The 9,874-nt window shown below is 50.8% G+C and overlaps 1 long non-coding RNA gene across 1 annotated transcript; it reads right to left on the bottom strand.

Annotated features, from left to right (window-relative positions):
* Positions 1-646: 646 nt before the first annotated feature.
* On the bottom strand, positions 647-2,328 carry LOC125515380. Its single transcript, XR_007286984.1, has 2 exons — positions 2,150-2,328; positions 647-1,494 (listed from the first exon to the last, which is right to left on the bottom strand). It is a non-coding gene; the product is annotated as an uncharacterized LOC125515380 (long non-coding RNA).
* Between the last annotated feature and the right edge of the window lie 7,546 nt (positions 2,329-9,874).

The following is a 9,874-nucleotide window of genomic DNA, read 5'->3' as shown; positions in this document are numbered from 1 at the left end:
GAGATGGGTGTGAATGGTGGTTTGGGCGGTGAGGGTGAGCTGGAGGAGTGGTAGCAATAAATGATGATCTCGTCTTGGCTCCTTGCTTCCCGAGGCGAGGCATACATGCATTTTTCCTCATTTCTTTCCGAGCCAAGGCATGCAAACATGCCCTTATGCACCGACTTCGCTCTGCATATGCGCTAGTTGTGTACGGGTCATGTCTGTCTTACCTAGGTAGCCGTAAAGGGCAACGTGTGGCATCTAGATGGGAATGCAGATGTAGCATACCAAGTCGGCCCCTCTCCGGCTTGTGATCATCTTGTCCAGTATTTAGAGAAGGTGTGTCGACTGCAGAACATCCACAAGGCTCCTCGTGGTCCCTCTTCTTTTCACCCTCACTGTCCTGTCAGCAAACCATGGACTTCTCTTCGTAATCTTTTGATACAAATGCTTTCTCAATAAGTGGTGACATGGGTAGTAGGGGCTTATGGGAGTGCTTCCCATCCCATGAAAATTCACTTCGTACGGATCAAGACAGAATAAAGAGGAAAGTAACCTGTCTGATGGTACTGAAATCCGCCAGTAGCCTTGATAAGGTGGAGAGCGCGACCGGATGTTCCAAATGGGATCACAAACAAGGATTTTACTCAGGTACGGGCGCTCATGGTCGAGGTAAAACCCTACTCTTGCTTTGCTTTGATTGATTGAGGAAAAAACACCTCGTATGAAGGGGTTACAATATGAGTGGATTATTGCTACCGAGGTGACAACAATGGGTCAGATGATCTAGAGCTACCCCCAACCTTGCCTTATATAGAAGGATCAGGTCTAGGGTTACATTTTTCCAATCGATCTAGAGCTTCGATCGGTTGAGGGGTTCTTGGCTTGCCGCTAAGACGAGGAACATCTGAAAGGCGGACTCCCTGCAGAACCGAGGGCTCTCGTTGCTATCATGTTGGGCCATAAGGCCTTCCCATTGACGGTCTTCCCAGCATCTATGGCAACCCAATGTAGTACACGGTCAGTAGCCCCTGAACTTGTCTGAATTTTCCTATGTTTCCTCTCGAACTGCTCCAAGGAAGAAATACTGGCGGGATCCTCCCAAATAAAATGAGTGGATTAGTCTGCCTTTTGGTTGTCCGGTTTCAGCCAGTCCGTGTTTCTCCTACTCTTTATAGTCGAGCTAGCGTTTAAAGCATTGTAGCCCGTCCCCCTATTTCTTTTAGCCCCACTGGAATACCGACCTCATGGTCACACGAACAACGGGACCCTCCGGGATTAATGCCAGCCTTTGCAGAACTGACGACGTTGGATTTTGGTCATCGGACCCAACAACATATCCAACCGGACCACGTTCACAACTGTCTGATTGTCGGGATGAAGGGGTCATGGCTATTCACCACTCACGTCCCATCATTATCCTCGTCAAAATAGGAGGGCAACCAACTATCCTCGATTCAGTGCCTTGCGGTGATAATGGTGCCTAGATTCATCGAAGAACGAACCAAGAACCTGAAACCGCACAGAAACATGCAAATAATGAAACCTATCATAGTGAGAACATGAAAAAAAACCTCATCCATCAAAGAAGAAGCCTTGGTGCCTTGCTCGCTTCCAGACAATTGGCCTCCGCTCGATCTACTACATGGTTAGAACAAGCATGCGAAAAAACAACTAGACGATCTAAAGGAAAAAACCAAAACAGATAAAAACATGCCATCCCCTGCAAAAAAAAGAATGGCATGCATTGCAACGGTAAGACAGTCTGAGGCATTTCCGTATGTTGCTTCACAAGACAGGGATTAAATCATATCCTACGAAATGAAACTGACGCGTCGTCAAGAGGCAAACCAATCCAGCTCGACATTTAGAATGGCAATACGGTCTCAGAGAAAGAAATAATTATTTCACTCACAATGCGATTCAAACAAAGAGGACTACGATAGAACATGAAATATACAAGAAAACTTGGGAAGCAAGCAAAAAGAGCAAGACCAGAGGGATAAACAAGCAACGAGGCGGCTCACCTCAAGCGGCAATATAAGCACCCAACAATGACAAGAAGAAGCTCGTAAGACTTGAGCCACACCCGCTGAGCCTTAGATACCAACAAGAACAAAGGCCACACCAAACGTTAAACAAGGCAAGGAAGGAGTTCAAAGAGAACCTCTAGCGAAGCGAAGCTATGGACGGGCGGTGTCATCGAACAGTAGGGAGGAGCTCAAAGAGAACCTCTAGCGGAGCAAAGCAATAAACGGGCGGCGTCATCGGACAACAGAGAGGCGCTCGAAGAGGACCTCTAGCGGAGCAAAGCGTGGGATGGACGGCATCAAACCGCAAGCAAAAGCAAAAAAAAAAAAAAAAAAGAAAAGGAGGGGGGGGGGGGGGGGGGTGGTGGTGGTCAAAGACAACGATGACAGATAGTCAACCAAACCGAAATAACCCACCATACAAGTTGGCCACATGGATACGGGCCTGCTAATGAGACGCATGAAGGATACAACAACCTTATACCGACCAAGCACAAAAGGGTGGAACAAGAACGGCCACACACGGCCACGAGCCGGATAGGCACGATCGAAGTCGAGCACAGAGAAGCACCCAAGCAACCATCAGACCAGCCACTATCGGGACCCACAAAGTAGACAACACCCTTATACTGACCGGCTAGAGAAGGACAGAGCGACCACAACTCCACCGTGCCACTAACTAAGAGCATCTCTAGCCGCGCCCCCAGAAAAACCTTCTCAAACGTTTTTTTCGCGTCGGCGCTGAAAAATCGGCCCAGTTACGTTTCCAGGAGCCCGATTTTCGTCGGTCTGGGCCGAATTTAGCGCCGGCGGATCCAGACCGAACCCGGCGCGCTGGGGGCGCTGGGGCGAGCGGTTTTGACGCGAAAGAGTCGCGGGCCCGCCGCGTCAGCGACACTGCGCGTCATCTTCCCCGAACGCCTCGGTTTCCCGCGGGGAATCAATGGCAAGTCTGCCGCCGGTCAGCCTTATCAGTGATTCCTCACGGGCGGCGCGTTCACGGGACGGCGCGCCGACGCCTCGCCTCCCTCGCACGCGTACACACAGGGCGGCACCGCTATATAAGCTGATGGCCTCCCTCGCCTCTGGCTACACCAGCCACACCCGCCCTAGCCCGCCCTCTACCTCTCCCGAGCGCCGCCGCCGAGCCCTGCCTCTCCCGAGCGCCGCCGCCGAGCCCTCCCTCTCCCTCCCTCCCTCCCTCTCCCGATGGTCGAGCGGTTCCCTGGCGATGAGGCCGCGGCCAACGGCTTCGGCCGCCGATCGCTCCGCGAACAGGAGTCTTGACTCCTGTTCCAGGCGAGCATCCCGGCGCCGCCGGACATGCGCGCTGGGCCGATGGGCTGGAAGCTCAGCAACGGGGGAGTGCCCATTCCCCCGTTGCCTGACGCCGTGGCCAAACCCGGGTACTTCGCCGAGGAGGTCGACGTCGTGCGCGCCTCTCTCACCGCCGCTCAACTCTCCCTCCCCGAGTACGCCGCCGACAACCATGCGGCTTGGGCGGCGTACTTCGAACGCCGTCAGCAGCAGCGGCTAGCGTCCACCAACGACGCGGCGGTCGTCGGCGGCATGAAGAACAGCGAGGGGCGCCGCCTATGATGGGGCGTCCCCGGCCGGACACTCGAGGGCGTGCTGACGCACCTCGAGGGCGGCAACAACCCGCTGTTGGCGTACCCCCCTCCCGGCGAGGGCGGCCGCCACGGCCGCGGCTCATCGCTGACGCGACGAGCAATGGTTGCCCAGGAGGTTCGGCGCCTCCTCTTCTTCCTCCTCATCACGCTCTTCTTCGCACTCCTCCGGCTCTCCGGCATTGCTCGGCGTCAAGGCCGAGCCCGTGGCGGAGACGCCGCTCGGACGTCGCACTCGCAGCGCCGGCATCGTCATCAACGAGGGCGGCCGGCGCGCCTCCTCGTCGACTCCTCCTTCGCGCTTCGTCAAGCCCAAGATGGAGCCGGGGCTCGCGCCGGTGAAGACGGAGCCGAGCCTCCTCCCCACGGTGAAGACGGAGCACGGCGGCGACGTCGAGCTCGACGACGACGCGGCCCCGGAATGGGCGTGCGCGGACTCCCTGAAGATGGCGAGGGAGCGCCAGTGCGCCGCCTTGCAGCGCTTCGCGCAGCGCCGCGTCGTCATCGAGGACAGCGACGACGACGACGCGCCGCCGCCACCAGCCCGCGTTGGCGACGCCGGTCAGGGGTCCATCAGGGACGGCCGCGTCAAGGAGGAAAAGCCCGACGACGGCGGCGAGGATGGCAACTACTCGGCGTTCAGTCAGTTTCTTTTTTAGATTAGTTATCTATTTTGCTATGTAATGAAAATTCGCGAACATGTTTAATATATGCTCAAGTTTGCCGAAATTTAGTCGTGTTTAGCCGAACTTCGCCGAACTTTGCCGAAATTTGCTATATTTTTTTTAATTGCACCTGGGGCGGCCCTGGGGCCGACGGCTGGGGACCAACTTATCCCCATATCCATTTTTTACGCCGGCTCACCCCCAAACGGCAATTTTAGGCGCCCCCTGAAAGACCAACGGCTGAAAATGCTCTAAATGGGCAGTAAAGAGGCAAACCGACCTCGGGCCACCCTAGCCGCTCAGCAAGGCACTAGCTCCATATCCGGTCCATCACCAGCCGGCTTTTGCACGGAATAGCCGAGTGGGGTCTAGGCAAGATGGTGCCCACCACAATGCAGACGACAACCTTTTACCGACCGGCCAGAGAAGGACGGGCTGACCACAACTCTACCCGACCACGAAACGGATAGGCAGGAAAAAGGCAAACCTACTTCAGGTAAACAATCGGGCACGTCCGAAAGGAGAACCCACCTTAGCCGCCTGTCAAGACACCGACATCATATTCGGTCCATCAGCGACCGGCCTTTGGGCGGGATAGCCGTACAGGGTCCAGGAAGGACGCACACGGCGGCACATGCAAGGCGAGGGGAACGGACAGCAGGCCGGGTGCAACCAACGCTCACACACCGTGCCGGGCACGCGCATGTACCTGTCTCGCCCGAGCGAAACAGCCTAGCAGGGGGCGAACGATGCCTAGCTTGAATATTTTCTAATAAATTTTAAATTTATGCGACCAAGGATCTGCGTCAGACTAGTTCATACTCATCAATTATAAATTCATGGCTAGATTTCTATCGAAGTTTTGAAATTTGTTTCAAGCAGTCAGAAATGTTTTACAGTTCCATAAATATTCAAGCTAGGCATATCACGTAGCTTGGTCTAGATCTCTAGTTTGTTTGAAGTGATTTCCAGAATACATCGAGGTTTAAATTATGAGCTTATGAGTAAAGTAATGGCTAAATGTCACGCATATTTACAAATTCTTATCATTCTATTGTCAAAATGAATGGGTGAAATCCATATCATTCTATTGTCAACATGGATGGCGGGGCAACACAAGGGCGGAGGGGGAAGCATGAAGCATTATTTTTCGGAAATGTTAACGCCCACATGTGTGGGCGTTCACCATCCCAACCACACGCAAGCATCTCCGTTGGCAACTGTTTGCACGAATCTTGGAACAAACCGGCCGGTTTTCTGCGCCACGTAGGACGAGGCGCGTGTGCGGTGTGCGAGACAGTTCGCCCGCACGTTGGTTACCATCCCGCGGTCAGCGGTTGCCACTCGGAGGAATGTGGTGGAACTGCAATGCGCCCGCACGCCACGCTCCGATCGCGGTTGACATCAAACACGTCGCACACCTCTGCCCTCTCTCCGTCACGGTTCCATTTACTCACCCGCACCGCAGTTACTGGCACAACCCACTCGCATTTCAAACCATTGGAGGAGAAGGCGAGGGGAGAAGGCGATGGCGGAGGCGGAAGAATCGACGGTGTTCGCGGCCGTCGGTGGGGCTCGCCGGAATGGAGCGGCTTCGCCGGAGCGCCTGCGGGTTGAAGGTAATGCACGCTACAACTCTCGCAATCCCTTCCTGCATTTTCCCCCTTCCCTCCCTGTTCGATTCCTCGATCGAGATGAAGGAAATATGCCCTAGAGGCAATAATAAAGTTATTATTTATTTCCTTATATCATGATAAATGTTTATTATTCATGCTAGAATTGTATTAACCGGAAACATAATATTTGTGTGAATACATAGACAAACAAAGTGTCACTAGTATGCCTCTACTTGACTAGCTCGTTAATCGAAGATGGTTATGTTTCCTAACCATAAACAAAAGAGTTGTTATTTGATTAACGGGATCACATCATTAGGAGAATGATGTGATTGACATGACCCATTCCATTAGCTTAGCACCCGATCGTTTAGTATGTTGCTATTGCTTTCTTCATGACTTATACATGTTCCTATGACTATGAGATTATGCAACTCCCATTTGCCGGAGGAACACTTTGTGTGCTACCAAACGTCACAACGTAACTGGGTGATTATAAAGGAGCATTACAAGTGTCTCCAAAGGTACATGTTGGGTTGGCATATTTCGAGATTAGGATTTGTCACTCCGATTGTCGGAGAGGTATCTCTGGGCCCTCTCGGTAATGCACATCACATAAGCCTTGCAAGCATTGCAAATAATGAGTTAGTTGTGAGATGATGTATTACGGAACGAGTAAAGAGACTTGCCGGTAACGAGATTGAACTAGGTATTGGATACCGACGATCGAATCTCGGGCAAGTAAAATACCGATGACAAAGGGAACAACGTATGTTGTTATGCGGTCTGACCGATAAAGATCTTCGTAGAATATGTAGGAGCCAATATGGGCATCCAGGTCCCGCTATTGGTTATTGACCAGAGATTTGTCTCAGTCATGTCTGCATTGTTCTCGAACCGTAGGGTCCGCACGCTTAAAGTTACGATGACAGTTGTTATGAGTTTTATGCATGTTGATGTACCGAAGTTAGTTCGGAGTCCCGGATGTGATCACGGACATGACGAGGAGTCTCGAAATGGTCGAGACGTACAGATTGATATATTGGATGACTATATTCGGACATCGAAAGTGTTCCGGATGAATTTCGGATAAAACCGAAGCACCGGGGGGTTACCGGAACCCTCCGGGGGGTTAATGGGCCTTATGGGCCTAATGTGGAGAAGAGGAAGGGGCTGCCAGGGCAGGCCGCGCGCCCCCTCTCCCCCTAGTCCGAATTGGACAAGGAGGGAGGGGCGACGCCCCCTCTTTCCTTCTCTCCCCCCCTCTCTCCTACTTGGACAAGGAAAAGGGGGAGGAGTCCTACTCCCGGTACGAGTAGGACTCCTCCTGCGCCCACCTCCTGGCCGGCCGCACCCCTCCCCTTGGCTCCTTTATATACGGAGGCAAGGGGGCACCCTAGGACACACAAGTTGATCCTCGTGATCGTTCCTTAGCCGTGTGCGGTGCCCCCTACCACCATATTCCACCTCGGTCATATCGTTGTAGTGCTTAGGCGAAGCCCTGCGTCGGTGGAACATCATCATCGTCACCATGCCGTCGTGCTGACGGAACTCATCCCCGAAGCTTTGCTGGATCGGAGCCCGGGGAGCGTCATCGAGCTGTACGTGTGCTAAGAACTCGGAGGTGCCGGAGTAACGGTGCTTGGATCGGTCGGATCGGGAAGAAGACGTACGACTACTTCCTCTACGTTGTGTCAACGCTTCCGTTGCGATCTACAAGGGTACGTAGATCATACTCTCCCCTCTCGTTGCTATGCATCACCATGATCTTGCGTGTGCGTAGGAATTTTTTTGAAATTACTGCGTTCCCCACAGTGGCATCCGAGCCTAGGTTTTATATGTTGATGTTATATGCACGAGTTGAACACAAGTGAGTTGTGAGCGATATAAATCATACTGCTTACCAGCATGTCATACTTTGGTTCGGCGGTATTGTTGGACGAAGCGGCCCGGACCCACATTACGCGTACGCTTACGCGAGACCGGTTCTCCCGACGTGCTTTGCACATAGGTGGCTTGCGGGTGACAGTTTCTCCAACTTTAGTTGAACCGAGTGTGGCTACGCCTGGTCCTTGCGAAGGTTTAAACAACACCAACTTGACAAACTATCGTTGTGGTTTTGATGCGTAGGTAAGATTGGTTCTTGCTTAAGCCCGTAGCAGCCACGTAAAACTTGCAACAACAAAGTAGAGGACGTCTAACTTGTTTTTGCAGGGCATGTTGTGATGTGATATGGTCAAGACATGATGCTAAATTTTATTGTATGAGATGATCATGTTTTGTAACCGAGTTATCGGCAACTGGCTGGAGCCATATGGTTGTCGCTTTATTGTATGCAATGCAATCGCGCTGTAATGCTTTACTTTATCACTAAACGGTAGCGATAGTCGTGGAAGCACAAGCTCGGCGAGACGACAATGATGCTACGATGGAGATCAAGGTGTTGCGCCGGTGATGATGGTGATCACGACGGTGCTTTGGAGATGGAGATCACAAGCACAAGATGATGATGGCCATATCATATCACTTATATTGATTGCATGTGATGTTTATCTTTTATGCATCTTATCTTGCTTTGATTGACGGTAGCATTATAAGATGATCTCTCACTAAATTATCAAGTAGTGTTCTCCCTGAGTATGCACCGTTGCGAAAGTTCTTCGTGCTGAGACACCACATGATGATCGGGTGTGATAGGCTCTACGTTCAAATACAACGGGTGCAAAATAGTTGCACACGCGGAATACTCAGGTTATACTTGACGAGCCAAGCATATACAGATATGGCCTCGGAACACGGAGACCGAAAGGTCGAGCGTGAATCATATAGTAGATATGATCAACATAGTGATGTTCACCAATGAAACTACTCCATCTCACGTGATGATCGGACATGGTTTAGTTGATTTGGATCACGTGATCACTTAAGAGGATTAGAGGGATGTCTATCTAAGTGGGAGTTCTTAAGTAATATGATTAAATTGAACTTAAATTTATCATGAACTTAGTCCTGGTAGTATTTTGCAAATCATGTTGTAGATCAATAGCTCGCGTTGTTGCTTCCCTGTGTTTATTTTGATATGTTCCTAGAGAAAATTGTGTTGAAAGATGTTAGTAGCAATGATGCGGATTGGATCCGTGATCTGAGGTTTATCCTCATTGCTGCATAGAAGAATTATGTCCTTGATGCACCGCTAGGTGACAGACCTATTGCAGGAGCAGATGCAGACGTTATGAACGTTTGGCTAGCTCAATATGATGACTACTTGATAGTTTAGTGCACCATGCTTAACGGCTTAGAATCCGGACTTCAAAGACGTTTTGAACGTCATGGACCATATGAGATATTCCAGGAATTGAAGTTAATATTTCAAGCAAATACCCGAGTTGAGAGATATGAAGTCTCCAACAAGTTCTATAGCTAAAAGATGGAGGAGAATCGCTCAACTAGTGAGCATGTGCTCAGATTGTCTGGGTACTACAATCGCTTGAATCAAGTGGGAGTTAATCTTCCAGATAAGATAGTGATTGACAGAATTCTCTAGTCACCATCACCAAGTTAGTAGAACTTCGTGATGAACTATAATATGCAAGGGATGACAAAAGTAATTCCCAAGCTCTTCGTGATGCTGAAATCGACGAAGGTAGAAATCAAGAAAAACATCAAGTGTTGATGGTTAACAAGACCACTAGTTTCAAGAAAAGGGCAAAGGGAAGAAGGGGAACTTCAAGAAGAACGGCAAGCAAGTTGCTGCTCAAGTGAAGAAGCCCAAGTCTGATCCTAAGCCTGAGACTAAGTGCTTCTACTGCAAAGGGACTGGTCACTGGAAGCGGAACTACCCCAAGTGATTGGCGGATAAGAAGGATGGCAAAGTGAACATAAGTATATTTGATATACATGTTATTGATGTGTACTTTACTAGTGTTTATAGCAACCCCTCAGTATTTGATACT

This window comes from Triticum urartu, chromosome 1, assembly GCF_003073215.2.
Source record: "Triticum urartu cultivar G1812 chromosome 1, Tu2.1, whole genome shotgun sequence".
Taxonomy (NCBI): Eukaryota; Viridiplantae; Streptophyta; class Magnoliopsida; order Poales; family Poaceae; genus Triticum; species Triticum urartu.
This window is presented reverse-complemented; position numbering and strand designations above follow the sequence as displayed.